The sequence below is a fragment of the Prionailurus bengalensis genome, chromosome A1, assembly GCF_016509475.1.
Source record: "Prionailurus bengalensis isolate Pbe53 chromosome A1, Fcat_Pben_1.1_paternal_pri, whole genome shotgun sequence".
In the NCBI taxonomy this organism is placed as follows: domain Eukaryota; kingdom Metazoa; phylum Chordata; class Mammalia; order Carnivora; family Felidae; genus Prionailurus; species Prionailurus bengalensis.
Window position 1 is genome coordinate 1,582,724 of NC_057343.1, and position 18,698 is coordinate 1,601,421.

Genomic DNA, 18,698 nt, shown 5'->3' on the forward strand with positions numbered 1-18,698 from the left:
ATCAGCCCAGAGCCTGACGCGGGGCTCGAACTCCCGGACCGCGAGATCGTGACCTGGCTGAAGTCGGACGCTTAACCGACTGCGCCACCCAGGCGCCCCTCGTTTTTATTTTTTAAATATGTATTTATTTATTTTGAGAGAGTGAGAGAGCTTGTGTGCACGAGAGCAAGCACGACTGGGGGAGGGCCAGAGAGACGGAGAGAGAGAATCCCAAGCAGGCTCTGCACTGTCAGCACAGAGCCCAACGTGGGGCTGGATCTCACGGACTGTAAGATCATGACCTGAGCTGAAATCAAGAGTCGGATGCTTAACCGACTGAGCCACCCAGGCACCCCTGAATTTTCATTTTAATTCTATTTTAATTACTTTGTTTTTTTCAGGTTTTGTTTCATTTTAGTTTAAATTTCATCTTAAATAGTCACCTGTGGCTAATTGTTGCCCTACTAGACAGTGCAGCTTATACATCATCTTCCTTCTGCCAGAAATGCTTTATTTCTGGCTTATCCGTTTGTGAAACCCCTATGAATGAATGAATGAATGAATGAACATGTTATAAGTAGATACCATATATAGCAGATGCAGATCAATAAAAATATATGATGCTGACAAGATAATGCACTTAGTTTCACTGTTTCGTGTCATCAAATATCTGTGTAAAATATTCTAAAAGTTTGGTTACTTGAGTGTTCCTGGTGTGTGTGTGTGTGTGTGTGTGTGGTTCTGGATGATGAATGACTAGGAGTTTACTTTGGATTGCATGAGGGTTATCGGGTTTTTTTCAAAACATATTCCAGCCTTCACTGATCCTACTTTTGAGTTGAAAAGCTAGATTCACATCTGTTATTATGAAACTGATTGCATTACTGACCCAAGCAAGTAGGAAAAATTGACATGTTATACTAGGAAATCAGGCTTTTCGTAAGCAAGTTCTGAAAGCAGAGAAAGGAAAGCCAAAGTGATGGAAATTTACTTTGCACATATCCTGCACAAATGGCCCTTTTAGAAGTCGGCTTTCGTGGGGCACGAAAGCCACGGCTGTAACAACAGCGCAGTGTCTGGGGCTCATGAAAGGGCAGGAGTGTGCTGGTTTCTAAAGAAACCCTTCCATTTGGCCCCCCTTCGCTCCGGGCACAGGCAAGACTACGTAGGCAGCAGAGTAGACTTCGGGTCACCTTTTACTAGTTTCCATCCGTAAAAGTTGTTTCAGTGTTTCTGACAGTATTTTTCCACTTCTTCTCTTTCTCTGCCCCACTCCCCTGTTTAATCAGTAATCACCTGTAACACTGAATACAGATTTCTTACCCTAAATCTAGGGCGCTCTACTGGTTCTTGAAAGTGAGAGGTCTGTGTAAAGGAGAATTTTACTTTTGAACCCGAAGAAAGATATAGATTAATACTTAAGTTCTTCTAAACAATAGTGAAAATTCCTTTCGAAGCGAACGTCGGTCCGACTAGCTGGCAATAACAAGCTGAAATAGAGTCATCCTTGTGACATGTGAAAAGAAGTCGGGTAAGATCGGAGCCCAGAAGCAGTTAGTGCCAGGAGAGGCCAAGGCCGGCTTCTCCTTTTACAAGGGACAAGATGCAGTCCTAGAGGAGAAAGGGACTTGCCCAGAGTTACGCGGCAGCCCCGTAGCAGTGCTGGAAGCAGAAGCCAGGATCCCTAACTTAGGCAGGTAAGCTTTCTATGGCCAACATGTCTCCACTGTTCTCACCAAAGAACCCCCATGGCAGAGAATGAAGACGCTTCCTTGGGTCAGAGAAGACACCTCCTCCAAACTTAATGTCTCATTGGAGTTTGGAGTGCTTTCTTAAGAAAGTATAATCATTTACATTGTTTTACAATATATCCATATTTGCGTTAATGTAAAATAATATTTGAGGTTCTGGTTCAAGATGGCGATGTAGGAACATCCCGAATTTACCTCCTCTCACGGACATACTGGATCTACAGCTACGTGTGGAACCATTTCCTCCGAAAAAAACCTAAAAACCGATGGAGTGACCCCTTCACATCAGGCAAACGCGACAGAAACCACATCGAAGTGGATAGGAAGGCTCAGAGACTTCTGTGCCGTCAATCCCTCCCCTGTGTAGCTACCCACAATCGGGTGGGAACTCCCCTGAGGAGTGATGGGTTTTCACCCACACTGGGCACCCTGACTTTCAAAACCAGCACCTTAGAGATGAATCCCCAAAGCATCTGGCCTTGAAGACAAATGAGGCCTTTGCCCAGGAGATCCACAGGCCTGTGGGAACTGAGGAACAGCCCTTAAAGGCCCACCCACAGACTTACCCGTCCCCAGGCCCAACACAAAAGCAGCCCTTTGAAAAGTGCCCAGACTCCATGTGAAAGAGACCTATTTCTTCATTGTAAAGCATTGGCCTGCAGAGCAGAGGTCTGCTGGATACTCTCCAGGGCCAGACGCTGGTGAGCACCACCTTGCACATTCTCCCTCTGCTTTGAGACAGCCGGGAGGCGCCTTTAATCTTCTTTTTCCTCCTTCTTCTTTTTCTTTTCCTTTCTTCCCCCTTTTCTAACTCACATGTGGAGACTCCGTTTTTACAGCCACCACCCAGGGGACACCCGTCGATCTGCCTGGCTCTGGAGGCCAAGGGGGCCTTGCGTTCATCGGTCCCATGGGACTGTAACAATTACAGAGACACTTCATGGCAGACTACCGCTCACAGGGCACTGCACAGATAACAGAACCACACCAGTCTTTCTGAGAAAGAGGCCTATTTGCTCATCCAGGAGCTCTGGCCCGCAGGGCAAGCTTTTGGGTTGATGCACTTACAGGGGCCTACAGAGGGCCTCTCAGGGATCAGAGGCCAGTGGACACAATCTTTGCACTCTCCTTCGGCCTCTTTTCAGCTCACTGGCATTCCAGAAAGGAGCCTATACCTTTGACTAGTGCCCTGATTTTTATGGCTGCTGCCAGGGGACATCTCTATATCACACAGGATCCAAGTTTATGCTCTCAGGTTCCATGGGACTTTAGCCAATGGAGAAAGAGCTTTTAAACAGCAATAAACAGCAGACCCAGGAGCTCAGGCCTTCTGTGAAAGTAGCCTGGGGCGCCTGGGTGGCTGTGTGGGTTAAGCATCTGACTTTGACTCAGGTCATGATCTCATGGTTCATGAATTTGAGCCTCGCATTGTGCTCTGGGCTGACAACTCAGAGTCTGGAGCCTGCTTCGGATTCTGTGTCTCCCTTTCTCTGCCCCTCTCCTGCTCATGCTCCCCCCCACCCCTCCCCCATTCTCTCTCTCTCTCTCTCTCTCTCTCTCTCTCTCTCTCAAAAATAAACATTAAAAAAGGAAAGTAGCCTTCTAGCTGAGGCACAGGCTTCTAGTTAAACACACATTTAAGGGCTGTCTAACTTTTCTTAAGACCCTAGAAAGTGGGCACATTCTTCCTATTCTCCCTTTGTCGTAACCAGAGCACCAGCAACTCTTAGAGGGAAACTCTTATATGTGGCCGCTATCTGGTGCCTCAATATTTAAGGCTGCTGCCCCAGGGATACCCCTGGATTGCCTGGATCTGGTGACACGAAGGCTTTCCATTCCTGGGTCCCAAGGGACTATAATAATCAGAGACACTGTTCTTGGCAGGCTGGCCACAGGAAGCTGAATGAACAGCAGATTGAAACATACCCCAGGCTTTCTGTGAAAAAGAAACTGCTTGCTAGTCATGGGGCCTGAAGTTAGGGGCAGGCTACCTGTTTGGCACACATCTAGAGACTACGGCGTTGCTCCTGGGGGACACAGGCCAGGGGACATCATCTTTACATTCTCCCTCTGTCCCACTATAGCTCATTGGTATCTCCCAGAAGGAGTTTGTCCATTCATCTAGAGTCCCGATTATTGTGACTGCCACCCAGGAGACACCCCCCAGATCATCTGGCTCTGAAAGCCAGTCAGGTTTATGCTTGCAGTCCCACAGGACTGTATATATTTGCATTCTTTAAAAGCTGCTGCCTGAGTGTCTGGCTTCCAATCAGCCTGAATCCAGGTACCTATTGAGACCTCCCCACCTTGAGGACACTGACTGGTCTTGGCACACCCTCAAATACTGGGCTGTTAAGAATATAATGGGTTTCTTGGAAAATCATGAAGGTTTGAGAGACAACCAAGATCAAACAGAGCAGGGTTGAACAATAATTTGTAGCTCCTACACAAAGCCTACCTTCAAGATGGAAAGAGTGGCTGTTTCAACTAATTGATTGAAACCAACACAGAAGGTCAAGCAAAATGAAGACACAGGAATATGTTCCAAAGGAAGAAAAAGATAAAATGTTAGAACAAAAGCATTAATGAAACAGAGATAAGTAATACCTGATAAAAAGTTCAAAATAATGTCCATAAAGATGCTCATTGAACCTGGGAGAATGAATGAACACAGAACTTCATATTGAAGAAATAGAAAATATAATAAAGTTCCAAACAGAAGTCACAGTACGGAAGAATACAGTAGCTGAACTGAAAAAAATACCATAGAGGGGTTCAACAGTAGACTAGGTGAAGCAGAAGAAAGGACCAGTGAACTCAAAGACAAGGCAGGGGAACTTACCCAATCAGAGGAGCAAAAAGAAAAAAAAAAAAAAAAGGATGAACAAAGAGTAAAGATAGTGTAAGGGACTCATGAGACAACACCAAGCAGGCTACATTCCTATACATTAGAGGAATTCCAGAAGGAGAATAGAGAGGAAGGGCAAGAAAACTGAACAAATAATGGTCGAAAACTTCCTCACCTGAGGAAAGAAATGGACATTCAGATTCAGAAATCCCAAAGAGTTCTAAATAAGAGGAATCCAAAGAGACACACACCAAGACAAAATACAATTAAAATGCTAAAAGTTAAAGACAAGGAGAGAATCTTGAAAGCAGCAAGAAAAAAAACTTGTTACATACAAGTGAGCCCCCATAAGAATATCATCAAATTTACATTGAAAACTATAGAAAGCTTATGAAAGAAATTGAAGAAGCACAAAAAAATGGAAGAGTATTCCATGCTCCTGGCTACGAAGAACAAATATTGTTAAAATGTCAATACTACCCAAAGCAATCTACATATTCAATGCAATATCTATCAAAATAGCACCAGCATTCTTCACAGAGCTAAAACAAACAATCCTAACATTTGTATGGAACCAGAAAAGACTCAAATAGCCAAAGCAATCGTGAAAAAGAAAACCAAAGCTGGAGGCATCACAATTCCAGACTTCAAGCTGTATTACAAAGCTGTAATCATCAAGACAGTATGGTATAAAAACAGACACATCAATGGAACAGAATAGAGAACCCAGAAATGGACCCACAAATGTATGGCCAACTGATCTTTGACAAAGCAGGAAAGAATATCCAATGGAATAAAGACAGTCTCTTCAGCAAGTGGTGCTGGGAAAACTGGACAGCAACATGCAGAAGAATGAACCTGGACCACTTTCTTACACCATGCACAAAACTAAACTCAAAATGGATGAAAGGCCTAAATGTAAGACAGGAAGCCATCAAAATCCTCAAGGTGAAAGCAGGCAAAAACCTCTTTGACCTGGGCCACAGCAACTTCTTACTCGACACATCTCCAGAGGCAAGGGAAACAAAAGCAAAAATAAACAATCGGGACCTCATCAAAATAAAAAGCTTCTGCACAGTGAAGGAAACAACCAGCAAACCTATAAGACAATTTACAGAATGGGAGAAGATATTTGCAAACGACATAACAGATAAAGGGCTAGTATCCAAAATTTATAAAGAACTTCTCAACACTGAAAAACAAAAAATCCAGTGAAGAAATGGGCAAAAGACATGAATAGATACTTCTCCAAAGAAGATATCCAGATGGCCAACCAAAACATGAAAAAATGCTCCAAATCACTCATCATCAGGGAAATACAAATCAAAACCACAATGAGATGCCACCTCACACCTGTCAGAATGGCTAACATTAACAACTTAGGCAATAGCAGATGTTGGCGAGGATGCGGAGAAAGAGGATCTCTTTTGCATTGTTGGTGGCAATGCAAGCTGGTGCAGCCACTCTGGAAAACAGGATGGAGGTTCCTCAAAAAACTAAAAATAGAACTACCCTAGGACCAGCAATTGCACTACTAGGTATTTATCCACGGGATACAGGTGTGCTGTTTCGAAGGGACACAGGAACCCCCATGTTTATAGCAGCACTATCAACAGTAGCCAAAGTATGGAAAGAGCCCAAATGTCCATCGACGGATGAATGGATAAAGAAGATGTGATATCAGATATATATACCATGGAGTATTACTCGGCAATCAAAAAGAATGAAATCTTGCCATTTGCAACTACGTGGATGGAACTGGAGGGTATTATGCTAAGCGAAATTAGTCAGAGAAAGACAAATACCATATGACTTCACTCATATGAGGACTTTAAGATACAAAACAGATGAACATAAGGGAAGCAAAAATAATATAAAAACAGGAAGGGAGACAAAACATGAGAGACTCTTAAATATAGAGAACAAACAGAGGGTCACTGAAGGGTTGTGGGAGGCGGGATGGGCTATGGGTAAGGGGCATTAAGGAATCTACTTCTGAAATTATCGTTGCACTATATGCTAACTAGCTTGGATGTAAAAAAAAAAAAAACCAGAATTAAAAAAAAAAAAAAAGAATGTTCAGGTCCAGAAATTTTGAGTTGTCTGCAATCCCCTACAAGTAAATTTTTTTATTTGAATATTTTTAAAAACCTTTCAATTTTATTTTTATAGTTGAAAAAGCTAAGATGAAAATCAAATTTATTCTACACATCCATGGAGGATGCCAAGAAATATAAGGCATGGCCCCCATGTCCAGAAGCTTACAATGATACATTAGTATGATGATGATGGTGACGATGGTGATACCACCTGAGGGGTTGGAGGCAAAATGCAGACTTGATTTCTTTTAAAATGACAGCTGAGGGGGCACCTGGGTGGCTCAGTCGGTTAAGTGACAACTTGGCTCAGGTCACGATCTCGCCGTTCACGGGTTTGAGCTGACAGCGCAAAGACTGTGTCTCCCTCTCTCTCTACTCCTCCCCCACTCACACTCTGTCCCTCTCTCTCAAAAATAAATAAACATTTAAAAAATAAAAAAAGTAATAGTAATAAAATGACAGCTGGGATTCCATAATCCTGGAGTAGCAAGGACAACTGAGGCACCACTACCCTGAAACAAGCACTTCACACCCACAGTAAAGACTGCCTTCTGACAACACACAGAAATCTGCTTACACGACACTTAGCCAGTTAGCCTGGATATCTCCACGCCTCAGAGACTCTGCTTTCTTTTACTTTTTTAATTTTTTTAAAATGTTTCTTTTTTCGTTTTGAGAGAGAGAGAGAGAGAGAGAGAGAGAGAATCCCAAGCAGTCCCTGCACTGTCAGCGCAGAGCCCAATACGGGGCTCAGTCTCACCAAACCTGAGATCATAACCTGAGCTGAAATCAAGAGCCAGACACCCAACCGACTGAGCCACCCAGGTGCCCCGAGACACTCTTCTTTCTTAATAGACACCTAGTTCTCTGAGTCTCATCCTTGGAGCCACATCAGTGAACTCAATTATTAGGCTCTTGTTTGTTGTATACATCAAGAATTGTTGGTAGGCATGAGATTTTAGAGGTAGACTTAAAGCAGTAAGAATGACCCAAGACCAGAGAGAGAGAGAGAGATTGATTTAAAAGGGAAAGCGGCAAAAGCAAACAAATGCTTTATACCAGCTGCATGAGTAGCATACTTGAGTGATATGCAGCCAGTGTTATTAATTTTATTTTTACGTGTGCCTTTGAGTTGGGTTACTTTACCATTAGAAGGCCAAGAGCTTGCCTTTTTCATCCTTGGAAAGTCATCAGTCATGATAATGTTCAGTCATTATTTATTTGGCTGATCCCTCTTTGGCAAACAACATAGTACAAAATTAATGGTTGGACTTTAGTGAGCGCTCCCTAGTTATAAATTAGAGTCTCTTACTTGAACTGTGCTTTGTTCATGCTGCCATTTATGATACCCACACTCTCACATCCCCCAGTGCTAACATTAGTGTGGGCACAACTTGAAATACCTCATGCCTCCTTGTGTGTTACACATTAATTTCAACTTGTTAATGACTGTAGGTTTTGTGTTGTGAATGGAATGGGACTCTTTCATTAGGGTAATTTATAATCCAACATCCATTTATTTTAGACAGATTGAAATTATTGGCAGGCTAAAGTTAATTCGTAACTTGCAAGTAAGAGATCTTACAGCTTTAAGCACAAAGTACGATACTTCTGTTAAACTGTGAGTATGGGGTCTGTCTACAATTTGCTATCTAAAGATCCTTCCAAAGGCCAAGATGATGATTTCTCCAGACCGGATTGGTGCCAGTTGGAAAAACAGTGTTGTTGTTGTTTTTTTTTATATTAAGAAATATGAATCTCTTTTAAGTGGCTCTAAAAGGGGAGAGTACAATATATTTGATGTAGAATATGCAAATTAGGGCTAGTCAGTCTTTCTTGCACTTTTCAACACAAAGTGAGCCCCTGAGAAACATCCAGGTAGGAGTATAAATTGGTGCTGTGTCATACAAACAGTAAAAGAAAAGAAGGTTGGAACTTCAGTGATCATATTTTCACAATATTGAGTGGTGATTATCCTCCCAATAAGTAGAAAAAGTATTATAACTGGTTTGTTATTTTAAAGATGAGAAAAAATTTGTCACTCTGTATTTTCAAGCTAATTTGCTTTTCACTTTTAGGTAGAAAAGAATCATGATACTTTTAAATATGTAACAGACAATGACTGCATTTCATGGTATTTTTCTGGGAAGCTTAGGGGAAAGGTTTTCACAGTGTCTAAATTACTTATTAGAGAAATCAAGTTGTGTCATACTGGGGTGGGAACCCAGTGGTGAGCAGGACTTGGGTAAACTTTTACAAATAAGTAATAACCATAAAATTGTGCTGTGTGTACTCATAGTGGAAGGTCAACATACTCCAGGCATGCACAGGACCTAACATGAGCTAGGTGTTACGGAGCGAGCTGTGTCCCCTCAAATTCATATATTCAAGCCCTAACCCCTAGTGCTTTAGAATGTGACTGTATCTGGCTAAAGAGGTAAGTGGGTTAAAATGAAGCCTTTAGGGTGGGTCTTAGTCTTATCTGACTGGTGTCCTTATAAGAAGAGATTAGGACCCACAGAGAGAGACCAGGGGTCTCCCATGCACAGAGGGACATCCCTGTGAAGCCGCAGCCAGGGGCAGCCATCTGCAAAACAAGGACAGCAGCAGCAGGAACCAACCCTATGGGCACTTCGATCACGGACTTCCAGCCTCCAGAACCGTGAGAAAATCCATTTCTGTAGTTTAAACCACCCAGGTTGTGCTATTTTGTTCTTGCAGCCCTAGCAGACGAATACACCAAGGATTAAGGAAGGCAGCCTGGAGAGAGGGGTGGCTAGGCTAAGAGGATGGTAGGAAAGGCCCTTTTAGGAAAAGAAAAGGGGCCTAGAGGTAAGAGAGATCATGATACCTGCCAGTTGTCTTGAAAGTCGTTAAGTATACCTGGGGCACAATGTGCAAGCGAGGAGGACAAAAGAAGAAGTGTCATGGACATTTGTCATTTTGGGCTGTCTAACATCTGAACACCCTTTCCATTTTACAAGAATCCCAAAATCGGCGGGAGGAAGCTTAGGGACAGCACATACCCTGTCTTTAAGCTCCCTGGAAGCCAGAACATGTACTGACCCCAACCTAGTCAGCTCATGTTCCCATCTGGGTCTTTGACTCTGGATGGAGAAAAATGAAGCGCAGGATGGCTAGAAATTGTACACGGGGTCTGTGGTAGAAACTAGTGTCCAGTGGCAAGGAAGAAAGTGCCAGAAACAACAGAGTACAGCTCTGTGGCAGCAAGAGTTCAATGACAAGATGACAGCTATCAAGGCGAGGGCAGGTGATACCAGTAGCAGCAGACTGAGTAAGGTGACCAACTTTCCCAGGCTTGCCTGGGATTTTCCTGGTTTTATAATTAAAAATCCCTCATCCTGGGAACTCCCTAATCCAGAGCAAACCGGGAGGGTTGCTCTCCATAATTTAGACAGATTGTTGCTGAGGTGTGATTTTGACTGTGTCTTACTCCCTGGGCTTCTTTTGTTTTTCCAAGCCTCATTCCTTAATCTCTCTGACAATTCTGCGAGTTGCCTGATATCTTTCCAAAAAAATTCTTTTCTGCTTGTTAGCATGAATTGGTTTTTCTTGGCTGCAGCAAAGAATCCTGAGTACTCAGACTATGAAGGGCCTTATAAACAACGTTGTGAGTTTAGACTTTGTCCAGAGATCAAGGCAGAGTGGCGAGTGAGGACACCCAAATGTTCTAAGCAGGGAATCCTGTGATCAGATTGTCACTTAAGGATGATCGCTTTGGCTACAGTGTGACAATACATTGAACGAGAGCAAGATGGAAGAGTAAAGAAGAAGCGGAGAGGAGAATTAGGAAGTTACGGTAACCAGACAGACAAGAGAAGATGGCTGCCCAGACGCTCCAGGTGGTAGGGAGATGGAGACCGGGGAATGCTGGAGAGAAATGTGGCAGGCCAGACAGGATTATTGATGGATGACACACAACACAGACCTTTGAGACAACTGACCTTGAGATCACGAGAGCATCAATCCAATGTCGAAAGCCAGACTGAACATACCCACCCTCCACCACCTTCCACGGAATAAATAATGTCCACAACGCTGGTGCTCATTTGCTGCTGTGCCAGCCACTGCCGATGGCCTGAAACTGCCATCAACAGCTGACGGTGAAGAAAGGGAACATGGCACTCCTTGCAGCTCCAGCGGAATTCGGTGACGACTCTGTGCCCAAGCCCTCCCAGAGAGGGTCTGCTCTACATCCATCCCCTCTCACATTCCTGTTTTCCTGGGGCCAGTCATTCCAGTCAGCAGCCACACCCTGGCCCAAACTGTCCCCAAGTCCACTGGAATTTTCGTCCTGCGCTTGATAGTGTCCCCACATCTTAAAACTCTTTTCCCAGTGCTCTCCCGCCTCTCTGCTTTAATGGGGAAAACTGGCCGTCCTCTGAGGACCATGCTTCCTGTGAAGGCCCGTCAGGTCACTCTCTCACAGCTCAGGGATCTCAGAGTCAGAAAGTAGAGTTAGTAAGTAGCTTCTCCTTGACTTCCCCACACTGCTTCCAGACCATCAGTTGCCCACCCTCTTGCAAACCTTCTGTGGCTGTGAATCTCAGGCCATACTTTTTTTCAAACCTCTTCCGACTTTCTCCTTCCTTTGCCTGTTCCCCCCTCTCCCCCGCCACTGGCTCAGTATATATACCTTATTCCAGTGACTTCAACTCTGGACTCCTAATCCCGGATGGCTTCCTCCCGATCGCACCTATCATCGAATCCTGGGCCTCGTTACCATCTCAACACTGCACTATTTCCAGAATGGCTTGCTCAGAAAGCCTACTCTCCAACCTGTGGCAATTGTTCCTCCAACCCCATCAGCACTTCTGACCTGACTGCTCAACTTTTTTCTTATTCATTAGTTCCCTTCAGTTTGGTTCCCTTATTATTCGTATTCAATTTCACATCTACCATTATAACTCGTTTTTCCCTCTGTCCTTTCTTTGCAACTGACTAATGAATTCCAACCCTGGATGAATCCTGCCATTGCCTTTTTCTATGTCTGTACTTAATGAAAATCCAATGGAGAAAATGGGACTGGGAGAGTACCAGACAACAGGGTAGATGAGCATCAATACCAATTCATGATCATCAAGGTCGACAGAGCACACACACTTCCTAAGCAGTATTACTGTATTTCTCTAGTTAGTGTGTTCTCTTTTCTGCTCACTCTATACCTTCTCCCCTTTTTTTTTTTTTTAATTTTTTTTTTCAACGTTTATTTATTTTTGGGACAGAGAGATACAGAGCATGAACGGGGGAAGGGCAGAGAGAGAGGGAGACACAGAATCGGAAACAGGCTCCAGGCTCTGAGCCATCAGCCCAGAGCCCGACGCGGGGCTCGAACTCACGGACCGCAAGATCGTGACCTGGCTGAAGTCGGACGCTTAACCGACTGCGCCACCCAGGCGCCCCAATCCCCTTTTTGCAAAAGTCCCAGTCCCCTTAGTCTCAGCTACCTCTCCTGCATCCTCAAACTCTTTCTACTGGATTATTTCCATTAGCAATCAGGCATGCTCTAGTATCTTCCATTTTATTTATTTAGTTATTTATTTATTTAAATGTTTATTTATTTTTGAGAGAGACAGAGACAGAATGCGAGTGGGTTGGGGGCAGAAAGAGAGGGAGACACAGAATCGGAAGCAGGCTCCAGGCTCTGAGCTGTCAGCACAGAGCCTGATGCGGGGCTTGAACTCACGAGCCATGAGATCATGACCTGAGCCAAAGTCGGACGCTCAACCGACTGAGCCACCCAGGCGCCCCAAGTATCTTCCATTTCAAAAAACAAACCAACAAAAACTCTACTTGGACTCCCAAACCCCTTGCCGTCCAGTACTGCCTTACCTCTCTCTTCCCATTCACAGTCAGGCTTCCTCAGTTTCAATAACCAGTCACTACTTTGCCACCAGTTACCATTAAATTTGGCCCAGTCTTCTATACCACCATTCGCTGAAAGGGCTCTGGCTACGTCAACAGTGACCTTCATACTGCCAGATACAACTGGCTTGATCTCTTATCAACATGGAACATCACTGTCCATCCCTTCTTTTTGACTCAGTTTCTTTCTTAGCTTCTCTTGCTTTCATTTTCCTGGTTTTTCTTCAATGTGTCAGGCTACTGACGAGAATCATTAGGGGATCCTTTTCTATAAAACCATTAAATTGTAAGTTTCTAAGTCTAAGTTCTAGGCTCTCTTTTCTTGTCCCTCCACATGCTCCTCCCCAGTAACAACCTCACCCACTCCCAGGCTTCAAATCCATCAATTTTGGGAGGCTGTGAATACCACATGTATACCTCCAGATGGAATCTCTTCTCTGAGCTTCAGGTCTATATATACACTTGCCCCCTCAAACACCTCCATTTGCACATTTTACAGATATCTGAAACTCAACATGTTCATGTTCAAAATTAATTTCCTTTCTCAAATTTGCTTCTCCCCTAGTGTTCTCCACATTAATAAGTGGCACTGGCTTTTCCCCTGTTGCTGATGCCGAACATAAGATTCATGCTTGTTGTTCTCATTCACCCCTGCCTCTACATGTGATTCATTACAAGCCCTGCCAATTTATTCAGTGAATATTATCGACAGCCAACTACTTTCAGGCACTTCCCTGGGCACTGGGGTATAGTCTACAACAAAAAAGACAAAATCTCTGTCCTCTAGAGCTTTGAGATATACAAGCTATGTGACCCTAACATTTTGTCTGGCAATATAGGTGTACGTGCGATAAGTAGTAGCTGCGTTACAATATTTAAAATGAACGAGATGATTGACCACTCTCTGGGTAAGTAACTGTATCATGCTTAAAGAGCAGCCAAATACAAAGGAACTTGAATTTGTTTCCAATAGGTTGTGTGTGGGGGGGGGGGGAGGCTAGAAATGTATAGCCTGGAGACCTAAAGAGGTAACAAAAATTGTCTTATATACAACAACTTGAGCAAAGGGTTATACAGTGTTCACTAATTAATTCAACAAACATAGAATAGACACATGCTTTAAGCTAAACATTGCAGCTTGATGAAAAATTGTGCAAGAGTTTACCCTCTTTCCAGGCTAACAAGCTAATACAGCTTCCTAAGTGCTGGCAGAAAGTACTGGGATCAGAGACAGAGGACTCTGATTATTCACAGCACAGCAAGCAGCCTGAGCTTCGTATCCCTTCGGTTCTCCTCGCCTCCCAAGTCCCGTGATGGTAGTCCAGGCGGGTGGGTGCTGCACGTGCGATGGGTTTGTATCACTGCTGAGGAAGCCTGAGCTTAGGAAACTTCAGTCTTTCATCATGGACTTCAGGCCAAAGTGTCCAGACTTTGCCTCAGAGGGCGACATTAAATCTTCAATATACTCGACAGCAACAAATCTGGCTTTGGCATTGGAGGGAGACGGTCATCTCATTCTTCCAAAGCTGTTTCCTTTACAAATATCCTTGAAGAAATAGTTCTATTGGTCAGAGTGCTCCACAGAAAGAGAACCCAAAGAATGCATATATAAAGACTTATTTTAAGGAATTGACTTCTGTAATCGTGGGACTGACAAGTCCAAAATCTGCGGGGCAGGCCAAAACGCTGCAGACCTAGGGAAGAGCTGATGTGGCAGCTGGGGTCTGAAGGCATTCCAGAGGCAGAATTCCCTCCTCCTCCAGGGACCTCAGTCTTCTCTTGAGTCTGTCAACGGATTAGGTGAGGCCCACCTGCATTTCGGAGGGTAATCTGCTGTACCCAAAGTCTAGTACATCTTTAAAAATCCTCACTGCAACACCTCCACTGCTGTTTGACAAAAAAACTAGGTACTACGGACTAGTCCAGTTGACTCATTAAATTAACCACCACAGTAGTCCAGAGACGATCATTAAAAAATTGTCTCCCAACGTATACTTAATGTTTGAAATTCATTAATTACAGTGTCTACATTTCCCCTGCATGATCCCCATTAATCTTCAAAATTTAAAACTAATGATATTAAACAATTATGAATTTCTCATTCACACTGTGCCTTTATTAAATTTTACTACGAACATGGTTCTGGGTAGTTGGGACACAGAGTTTCAGTTCTTACCCTTTAAGGCACTCATCAGACAAGAGTACATTAAGAGCTTGGATAAGGTGTGCACAGCATGCTGTGGGAACACCTAATGCGGACATTAGGAAGGAGAAAAGGAAGGAGCCGAGGCCTCGAAGACAGGCATCTCATCTGAGTCACTTCACAGGGTGACCAAAGGGAGCCCATGATGACACGGAACACTGGCTTCCGAGCTCACAAGATCTGCGTGGTGGCTCCAGCAGATATTTTATAATAACCTCGTCTCATCCCTGGGTATCCTTCCGGCTGATTTCATCAGGCTTTACAGACCGTGTATTTATTTCCTCCCAAGTACTCCGAGCAGAGGCGGCGCAACGGAGGCTCCCTCCTCCCCCTTCCACGCCCGCTGCCCGCGCCTCTACCCGCGTCCGGCTCCCGGCCGGCCACGCCCCCTTCCGCCCCCGCCCCTCCTCGCTCCTCTCCGGTTCCGCCCCCTCCTCCTCCTCCCCCGCCCCGGCGCGGAGGACTGTGGGAGCCGCTTCCTTGGATTCCGCGCGTGGCAACGGCTTGGCGCCGCGCTCTGGCCTACGCGGGCTCTTAGTAGGTTGTCGGGAAAGCCGCGTCTTCCCCGCTAGACTCGCGGCCGCCCCGCTCCCCCTCACCGCGAGGTAGGAGAAGGGCCTCGGGACTAAGAGCGCCAGGGGCCGGCGCGGGCGGCGAGGCGCGGGGCCCGCGGCGGGCGGCAGTCCAGAGGCCGGCCCCTCGCGGCACGCCCCGCGCGGGTCGTCGCGCGCGGCGCGGGGAGGGGGCTTCGTTTGCGGAGGGGCTCTGCCCCGCCCACCGGCTCTTCCTCCCGTCCAGGCCTTTGCAGGCCCCGCAGAAACGCGGCGGTCGGTTCGCGGACGTGGATTCCCGTGGCGGGCGAGCTTGTGTTGCCCCCCTTAGCGGGGCGGGGCAGTGCCGCCCCGCGCCGGATGGCTGTCCCGAACCGCAGTCCCACGGCAGCCGGGAGATTCGAACCCAGATTAGACCTGGCCACCAGCGGTTGAGTTTCATAGCGGATGACACGGCGAACGTTCCTGTGTGTGTGTGTGTGTGTGTGTGTGTGTGTGTGTGTGTCTTGTGCAAAGCTTTTGAGATTTTCTCATGCAAGGTTTAATTCGTGAAATAATAACACACCAGAAGGCGTAAACCTGTACTCGGTCGCACAAAGATGAAACAGAATTCCAGAGACTTGAAGGATTGTTTTTCCAAGATTCTTTGTAGAGCTAAAATTCCACTTTTCCTTTTACCGGGTGGATTTTCTGGTTGTGAGCTTTTGCGGAACTACAGCAGGCATCTTGGATGTAGACTGTCCGGCATAGTCAATAGAAGAGCATCATAAAAAAATAACTTCAACATTAAAAAAAAGGGGGGGGGTGTTACTGGCATTTAATTTGTATCCCCAGATTGTTTCAACACGAATAGCTTGTTACGTGTGCACACTGCTTTTGAAAACCCTAAATTGTATTTGTTCTGCCAGCCCCAGCTATATCACCTATGGGTGCTTCACTTCATCTTTCCTGGCCTCACTTTCTACATCTTCAGAATTAATTTGCTCACTCGAGGTCTGTTCAGCAAAAGTCTCAGATGTAAACCAATTCCAGTGTGGTTGCAACCCGGCAAGAAGGATATCTGCTTCTGAAAGTTGCTTGTTTTCATGACATGCATGTAAGCTGAACTGACCTAAATAGGGCTCATAATCAGCCCTCCTTTAGCGTAGTAGTCCTCAGACCAGCGTCATCAGCAGCACTTGGGAACTTGCTGGAAATGCACATCGCTAGGGATAAAGGCCGTGGTGATGACTCCCACCCAGGACTTAAGGAGTCTCAAACTCTGCTGGTGGGGGAGTAACAATGTGTATTTTAACAAGCTCCTAGGTTTGTCATGCATGTTAAAGTTGGAGAACCACTGGTTTAGCGTTATCTAGTTAAAATATTTTCTATATCTTATACCAGTGACTTTTATTTAAAAAAAATTTTTAAGTGTGTTTTTTTTTAACTGTATTTATTTTGAAAGAGAGAGAGAGTGAGGGCGGGGCAGAGAGATAGGGAGAGGAAGAATCCACACTGTCACTGTCGGCGCTGAACCCCGAGATAATGATTTGAGCGGAAATCCAAGAGTTGGAAACTTAACCAACTGAGCCACCCACGCACCCCTATTTTTAAAACTTTTATTTACTGAGGTACAGTCAACATACATATTATATTAAAAAAATTTTTTTAATGTTTAGTTTTGAGAGAAAGGGAGAGGGAGAGAGAGCACACATAAGCGGGGGAGGGGCAGAGAGAGAGAGAGAGACAGACAGACAGACAGACAGAATCTGAAGCAGGCTCCAGGTTCTGAGCTGTCAGCATAGAGCCCCATGTGGGACTCGAAATCACAGACTGTGCAAGATCATGACCTGGGCTGAAATCCGACGCCCAGCCAGCTGAACCACCCAGGCGCCCGTGACACTTTCATTTGAAATTTACATGCATTGCAGAATGATCACCGCAGTCTAATCACCATCTGTCACCAGAGTTACTACAATATTATGACCATGTATGCTGTAATTTACATCCCTATGACTTATTTATTTTAGGACTGGGAATTTGTATACCAGTGACTTTTAATACCTTTGATGGTATTTGGAATAAACGTTTCTATCTGATATTTTTTCTCCCATAGTAGTGAATTTTCATCTTAAAAAGTAATGAAAAATTAACTCAAGACCTAAATGTAGGAGTTAAACCATAAAATTGTTAAAACAAGTGTAAATCTTCTTAACCTGGGGTTAGGCAGTGGTTTTTTCAGATGAGACGCTAAAAGCACGAGCAACCAAAGAGAAAATGGATAAATTATACATCATCAAAATTCAAATGACACTTCAAAGGGTGGTATCAAGAAAATGAAAGATAAAATATTTGCAAATCATAAATCTGATAAGGGCTAGTATCCAGAATATATAGCTTTAATAACATAGATAAGACAACCCAATTTTTAAAAATGGGCAACGCATCTAGAAGACATTTCTCCAAAGAGGTATACAATTGTCAATAAGCATATGAACTGATGCTCACCATCATTAGTCATCAAGGAAACGAAAATCAAAACCATAGAGATACCATTTCATACTCATTAGAATGGCCATGGGGACATTAGCAAGTGTTAGCTAGGACATGGAGAAATCTAAACCTTCATACATTGCTGGCGGAGTGTGAAATGTGCAGCCACTTTGGAAAAGTCTAGCAGCTCCTCCAAGAGTTAAACGTAGAGTTGCCATATGACTCAATGCCATTCCTAGGTATACACTCAATATCAATAGAATTGAAAATTTATGTTGACACTAAACGTACACACATGTTCATAGCAGCATTATTTATAATAGATATAAAGTGAAACAATCCAGCTGTCCATTAACTAATAGATAAAATATTGTATATCCATACAATGGAATATTATTCAGCCATAAAAAGGAATGAAGTACTGATGCATGCTACAACACGGATAAACCTTGAAAACATGCTAAGTGAAAGAAACCAGTCAAAAGGCTACATATTGGATGATTCCATTTGATTGATGAAAAAAATTTGATTGATGATTCCATATGAAATGTCCAGAATTGGCAAATCCATAGACAGAGTAGATTAGTGACATAGGCTAAGTGGGAGGGAGGAGGGAGGAATAGAGAGTGGCTGCTAAAAGGGTCCCAAATTTCTTTAATGGGGTGTTGAAAATGTTCTGGAAGTAGTGGTGGTAGTTGCATACTAAAAAAACACTGAATTGTACACCTTAAAGTAAGTTTTATAGTATGTGAATTATACAAAATTGATAATTTTATATTTCACATAGAAATTTTTTTTTAAGTTTGAGAGAAAGTTCATGTGCATGTGCGTGAACAGGGGAGAAGCAGAGAGAGAGGGACAGAGAGAATCCCAAGCAGGCTCCGTGTTGTCTTAATGGAGCCCTACACA

At 44.2% G+C, this 18,698-nt stretch overlaps 1 protein-coding gene across 5 annotated transcripts in view; it reads left to right on the forward strand.

The window, feature by feature from the left end:
• Positions 1-15,209: 15,209 nt before the first annotated feature.
• The window catches only part of IFT88 (intraflagellar transport 88), a 133,156-nt gene continuing 129,667 nt past the window's right edge, over positions 15,210-18,698 (forward strand). For 3 of the 5 annotated variants that reach the window (XM_043574755.1, XM_043574763.1, XM_043574773.1), the window contains exon 1: positions 15,210-15,371. The gene's annotated coding sequence lies outside the window, so the exon portion shown is untranslated. The remainder of the gene's footprint in view (positions 15,372-18,698) is intronic. The other 2 variants (XM_043574782.1, XM_043574790.1) reach the window with 1 other exon arrangement.